Source organism: Talpa occidentalis, unplaced genomic scaffold, assembly GCF_014898055.3.
Source record: "Talpa occidentalis isolate TD23 unplaced genomic scaffold, MPIMG_talOcc4v2.1 talOcc4.14, whole genome shotgun sequence".
NCBI lineage: Eukaryota > Metazoa > Chordata > Mammalia > Eulipotyphla > Talpidae > Talpa > Talpa occidentalis.
In genome coordinates, this window is record NW_023601433.1 from 1,854,611 (window position 1) to 1,861,309 (window position 6,699).

Genomic DNA, 6,699 nt, shown 5'->3' on the forward strand with positions numbered 1-6,699 from the left:
TCAACTCAGACAAACCCAAGCGTGACGGACACCCAGTGCCAGGACGGCACAGCCCCTGTGACATCCCGGGACCTTCTCGCTCAAGGGAAGCCTGTCCCGAGTTCTCCACCAGACGCTTATTTTGCTCGTTTTTGAGCCTGTTGTCCGTGGAATCATAGCGCATGGGCCCTCGGTGTCTGCCTGCTCGCTCAGGGGTCGTCTCTCCCCGGGGAAGACCCACTGCTCAGCTTCACCACTGCTTACCCGCAGCGTGCCGGGTCTGTCCTGCTGCTGCCAGTTCTTGACGCTTAAAATAGTGGAATTAGGAGCAGCTTCACAGTGTGTGTGTGTGTGTGTGTGTGTGTTGTGTGTGTGTTGTGTGTGGGGGGTGTGGTGTGTGGTGTGTGTGTGGTGTGTGTGTGGTGTGTGGTATGTGGTGTGTGTGTGGTGTGTGTGTGTGGTGTGTGTGGTGTGGTGGTGGGGGGATGAGGGAGTGTGGGGTGTGTGTGTTGTGTGTGGGGGGTGTGGTGTGTGGTGTGTGTGTGTTGTGTGTGTGTTGTGTGGTATGTGGTGTGTGTGTGGTGTGTGTGTGTGGTGTGTGGTGTGTGTGGTGTGGTGGTGGGGGGATGAGGGAGTGTGGGGTGTGTGTGGTGTGGGGGCCCCGGGGGGCTCTGTGGAGGGGCTCTCCCTGCCCCACAGTGGGCCTCTGGCTCCGGCCCCTTCGACGGAGGAGCCTGCCCCTGTGAGGTCCACACCTCAGTCTCTTCCTGGCGGGAGGTTACTGGGGCGGGGGCTGGTGAGGTGGAGGCTCCCCAGTGCCGCGAGGGGCCCTTTGGCACGTGGGGCTCAGAAATAGCAACTGTGACACGAGGTGCTGGGCAGAGGCAGGGACGCGGGCGGCCACAAGCCGTGAGACCCAGAGTCCAGGCCCCGCCACTCAGCGCGCAAGTCGTGGCCCTGCAAGCAGTGGCGGGGCGGGGGGGTCCTGCGTGGGCCCCTGTCCCCACACACATGCGCCCTCGTGGGTATTTCCAGTTCCGTGCGGGCTCAAGATACAGCAGAGTGCGGTGCGCTGGGGAAAAGTGCCAAATAAATAGCTTTTCAGACTAATAGTTGACATAAGGACTAAAACATTAAATACATAGTTTAAGGCGTCAGCGTGGCATGTACTAATTTTCTGCCTTTTTATTAAAAGTGGCTTTAATTTTGATTCTATCTTGAAAAATTTCAGCTTTAAACTCCAGGACATCACCCGGCCTAGCCCAAAAGCTGACCGTGGCCCTGACCCCACACGGCCGCCATGGCGTCGGGCAGCCCGAGCCCAGCGGGGGCAGCAGCAGCTGCAATGTCTCTGGCTCCTGGCACCTCTCAGGTGGGTGGTGCGGCAGGCCCATGGGGGCCGGAGCACAGCAGCTGCGGGTGCCCACGGGGCCCCTGAGACGGGGCCCAGCAGCGCTGGCCACCATCGGGACGTCGGGTTAGATAGCGCCTGAAGCTGCCCGGGCCGGCGCCACGTGACTCGAGAAGCCACTCTCTGAGGCCCGGCCCCGGGGCCTCCCTGGACTGTAGCGCCCCGGCTGGAGGTGGCCCCAGCCTCCCGCCCCCATGAGGCTCTCAGGCTTCTGTCTCTTGGAGGTCAGCTACTGGAAGCTTCTTCCTTCTTCCCAAGGCAGGTGCAGTGAGCCCTGCCACGGCCGTATCACCCTGCCCGGGGGCCCTCCAGGGCCCTCCTGCTCGGCCTATCCCACCCACTGGCACCCGGGCAGGGCCTGCACCCCTGTGGCAGCCTTGGGCGTGGCGGGTGAACCCACTGAGTTTTCTGCCTGTCCCGCCCGCAGCCCACACCGGCCAGTCCCACTTCAGTGCTGCCGCACCGTGCCCGGGGCTGGAGGCTGGGTCTGTGCTACCGTTGCCTTTACAGAGGATCAGGGTCCACATGCGTCCACCCCTCAGGAGGGCCCAGAAACACCAAGTGCCCGGGACAGGTGGCCGCCTCTGTTGGCCTCATGTAGTGGGGGCCTCCTGGCTGGTGGGAGGGAATGGCCAGGCTGCGGACTCCAGTGACCATTCTTAACTTTGATCCTCACTGTCCACTCTCATTGTGACAGGGCAACCCCAATATAAAACGGGTTGCCTGACTGTGGGTCAGCATGCGCTTAAAGGGGACTCACACTGCAGGCACACACAAGAGGTTAACAAAAGGTTTATTCACACGGGAAGGGGAATGAGGACATGTGCAACTCAGGGAGAAAAGAGGGAGACAAATTCTTAAATGCGTCCTACCCGTTCCGCCGACCTGGAATCCCAAGTGACCCGCCGAGACCAAACCTGCCTGGCCAAGAGCAAGAGCCAAGTGCCCCAGACCCCCCTAACATGGCTGGTTTTATTTACAAACAGAGAAAATGGCTGCTTAACGCCGCTCTTACGTCCTCACAACTTCCCTTTGGGGATCCTGGGATTTGTAGTTCCCAGTGTCTGGATGGAGTGGGGGTGGCGTCCACAAAGCCTGTGTGGAGTTTGCTCAGGACATCCTATCCCCCCGACACCGTGAGTGGAGTCCTCTGGCATGCAGGGTGGATCTGTACGTGACATCACCAGATGCTAAGCCTGGGGATGGCTGCATGGATGGTGAGTGGGTGGTGGGTGGGTGGGTGGATGGACGGATGGTGGGTGGTAGGTGGTGGACACCACGCTCAGTGACCTTAGATGGTCACGATCCCTGACGAGCATGTCTCACGAATCCTCATAAGTGGACACGCTCTTCTTATCCCATTTTGCATGAAGCTTAGCGAGGTTAAGCAGTTTTACCAGAATCTCACAGGGAATTGTTGTCGAGCGGGAATTTGCACCCCATAGGATCGTGGCGCCTGTGTTACATGTAGTGGCGTAAAACGGCCAGCCTTTGGAGAGCTCTGATCCTTGAAGTGTCCACAGGGCCTTTCGCCCAGCGGAGCGCCCTGGTTTGCAGGCTGGTCTTGGCGAGGGTGTCCCAGGACCATTGCTCCAGGGGTCCTGTCGAGGGTGTCCCAGACAGACAGCCAGGGCGGCAAGGCCAGCCAGCCCCGGTATGGGCACTGGGCGGGCGCCAGGTGGGAGGCCGGGACAGCTGCCCGGGCAGGCCTGTGGAGGTGTGCTGGGGCAATAAGCCTCCCTGGCCTGAGCCGAGCACCAAGACGCCCCCACACCCCCAGCTCTGGGTTTCTGAGACCAGCTGGGCTCCACCCTGTGTTCCCAGCGCCCGCCCACCTGTGTCTCCAGCCAGCATTGACTTCTGAGTTCTGCGTTACTGTTTGCTTAATGCCTGGTTCTCTGCTGAACGCCCCGAGGCCAAGATCACATTTTTCGTAGTAGCAGCTGGTGGCCTTGCAGGACGCTGAGACTGAAGAGCAGAGACCCGCGAGGTGGTGGGCAGCACAGCCGTCACCCAAATGTCCACAACAGGAATTTCACATTTTAGCCGGGACGGGGCTGCGAGGGGCCTTCTGCTCCAGCACCGGGGCGATGGGATTCTCCAAACGCCCATTTGAGAAAACACAGCCAGATGGTCACACGCTGCGCGAGCGTTGCTTTAAGGATCGCTAGGCCAGAAATAAAACAAAGGAAGCTGCCAACGGCAAAGCAAACCTGGAAAATGTAGTTGCTTGAAAAAAATCTAATGAATTGATCACATTTTGCTGGTGTCACTGTTTTTGATTTTTCTCCACTGTTTGAAAGGCACATTTAAAATTGATGTTAGTGGTCAGGAAACATTTTGGCTTCCTATGTTTCAAGGTTTTGTTACTTGGTGCATTGAGGTAGAATCTCGGTGACAGACTCTTCTAGGTATAAAGTGTTTCTGTTTTAGTTCTGACCTTGCTCCCCGCAGCGGAGGCCGCCCTGTCTGCTGTGAACCCGGCTGCAGAGCCTTTGCTGGATGCATCTCCGCATAGTAAAAATTTTCCATCTTTTACTTTTAACCTTTTTCTATTTTTAAAGTCTCTGATAAGCAACACACAACTGGATTTTCAAAAATCTAGTCTGAAAATATTTTTAAGTGGACTTTATCCTTCAAGCAGTTTTAGGTCAGCAGCACTGGGCGGAGGCTGCGGTGTTCCTGGGTACACCACCCTCGGAGCTGAACATCCCCCTGGGGCACATTCATCGCGCTGGGGCTCCCTGCTGGGGGTGTCTGGGGGCTGGACACCTGTCCAGTGACGTGTCGTCCCCACGTAGCTCAGCACGGTGTAGCTCCGCTGCCCTACACATTGTGGCCTGCTGGGGGGCGGGGGGCGCCGGAGAAGTGACCTGTGTTAGAAACACTTTAATCCCGAAGTGTTTCGAAATCTGGCACTTAAGAAGGATGAGACCCATTTAGGTGGAAAATTGTCTTTTGGGCCATTGGCGATGCTGGAAAACGAAGGCAGCAGAGCGCCGTGACCTGTGAGGTGAATCTCAGGGTGTGAGCCGTCGTCAGGGACAGCGCGGGCCCCACCAAGGTGACCCCGACCTGCCGCCTGCCAGGTGAACCCGGCTGAATCACGCCCTGGGGCCGCCGCACATCCTGCCGCGTCCCTGCTTGTGTCCCATCACGCCCCTCCAGCACCCCACCGTGCCCCCTCTGCGCCCCTGCCCGTGCCCCACTGCACCCCACCATGCCCCTTTGCTCTGGAAAGGCTGAGCAATCAGCTGTCTGCAAACAGCAACTGAAACCCCACATCAACACCCCCCCCCAGAGCTTCTTCAACATGTGTGTCACCCCATACTGAGGGATCGCAGCACAACTCGGGGCCCACGAAATGGCCAAATGAGAGCGACCCCATGTCCCGTCGCCTGCCTTGCAGGTGCCGCAGGCTGTGCTTTTTTTTTTTTTTTTTTTTTTTTTAAAGATTTATTTATTTATACAAGCACTGGGTACATTCAGAAGCGCGGGAGGGTGAGAGAACTCACTAGAGCCAGAGTGGGGAGCAGAGCAGGTAGAAGGACCGAAGGACACTGCTGGGGGGAGCAGCGGGCGGCAGGAGAGGTCTGCGCGCCATGTGGGACCCTCCTACGGTGACCGGGGAGCAGCCGGGGATCGAACCGGCGCTGCAGAGGCTGCGGGCAGCTTCGCAACCCAGCGCTCAACAGCTGCGCCACCGGGGAGGCCCACAGCAGGCTGTGCTTTTAAAAACCTGGAAGCTGGGGCCTCCCTGGTGGCGCAGCAGGTTGAGCGCAGCGCTGTGGAGCTGTATGCAGCCTCTCAGCGTGGGTTCGATTCCCGGCCAGCCAGGGAGAAACCCACATGGCCAGGCAGACCTCTCCTGCCTCACCCCCTGCTCCCTTCAGCAGTGTATTTTGGCCCTTCTGCCTGTTCTGCTCCCCACTCTGTCTCTGGTGAATCCTCTCACCCTCCCGCGCCTCTGACCTGTACTCCTGTTCTTGTATAAATAAAAAATAAATCTTAAAAAAAATTAAAAAAAAAACCTGGAAGCTTTTTAATGACCAGTTTCAGGCTACAGAATAGTGACTTATAACCAGCCAAATGCACCAATTACCTGATTTGGAGACACAATTATTCCTGCCTGTCCTTTTTGGCAAAATTAAAGCTGTTCTAGAGACTTGGTATGGCCGGGTCCGCACTGGGCTGCCAGCAGCCTGGTGACTGATTGTGTGCCCATCGCCTCGTCCCCTGGTCTGGGACTTGGGCGATTTGCGGGTGATTAGCTGGGAGGCTTCGTCTGGGTGACAGTGAGGCCGTGGACACGAGTTCCTTGGCCCAGATTATCAGTGTCCACTCTGCTGGCATCGAACATTCTGCTGGAGAAACGGCCAGATCAAGCTCATCTCAGAGTATCTCGCCTGAGTCCCTCAGCCACAAGCTTCCTAGTCTTTCGACGCCACCGCAAGGGCGATTTGCAGGGGCGGCAGTTGACCCTAATGTGTTTATGTGTTGGAGTGGTGCAGGGAAGAGCCCGTCCAGTCCCCTCTGGGCTACTGAGCCTGCCCAGAAAGGCTGAGGAGGGCCCAAGGCAGGGGCGGGGAGCGTATCTTCAGCCCCTGGGGACCCTGGCTTACCGCCTCTCCACGCACAAGTCCGAGTGGACCGTTTTCATGCCTGTGGCTGACTGGACCATTTAGCACCAGTCAGCTCATAGCTCTCACCTGATGGTCCGTCCCACCATCCAGGACTTCACAGTCACATAAAGGGCTCTGAGGAGCACCTGCCGCGCCCGACTGCGGTGGAGCCGCAGGGGGAGACCAGCCCTGCCCTTGCCGGCCCTTGCCGGCTCCTGCCGTGAGGCCGCTGGGGTCCGTAGCCTCTCCCCGCCATGGCAGGCACTTGCTGTGTCTGGCCTTCTTGAGCAGGGCCGTGCTCACCGGTGTCAAGTGGTGTCACACTGTGGTTTTGATGTGTGTTTCCCCCATTTTTTCTCGTGCTGTTGGCATCTGTGAGTCTATTAGGAGAAGGGTCTGTTTAGGCCTCTGCCCATTTCTCGATGGGGCTAACTATGTTCTCTTTGTGGAGTTGCCTGAGTTCCTCAAGCATTTCAGACATCGGCCTTTGTCAGATGTGTGAGGTGCGGATACTTTCCCGCGCTCGGGAGGGTGTCTTTTCTCTTTTACTAATGGTTTCTTTGGCTGTGCGAAGCTTTTAGTTTGACGTAGTCCTGTTTGTTTATATTTGCTTTTGCTTCTCTTGATATTGGAGATGGATCCCCAAGGACATATGGACTGTTTTGTCTATTTTTTCTTCTTCAAGGT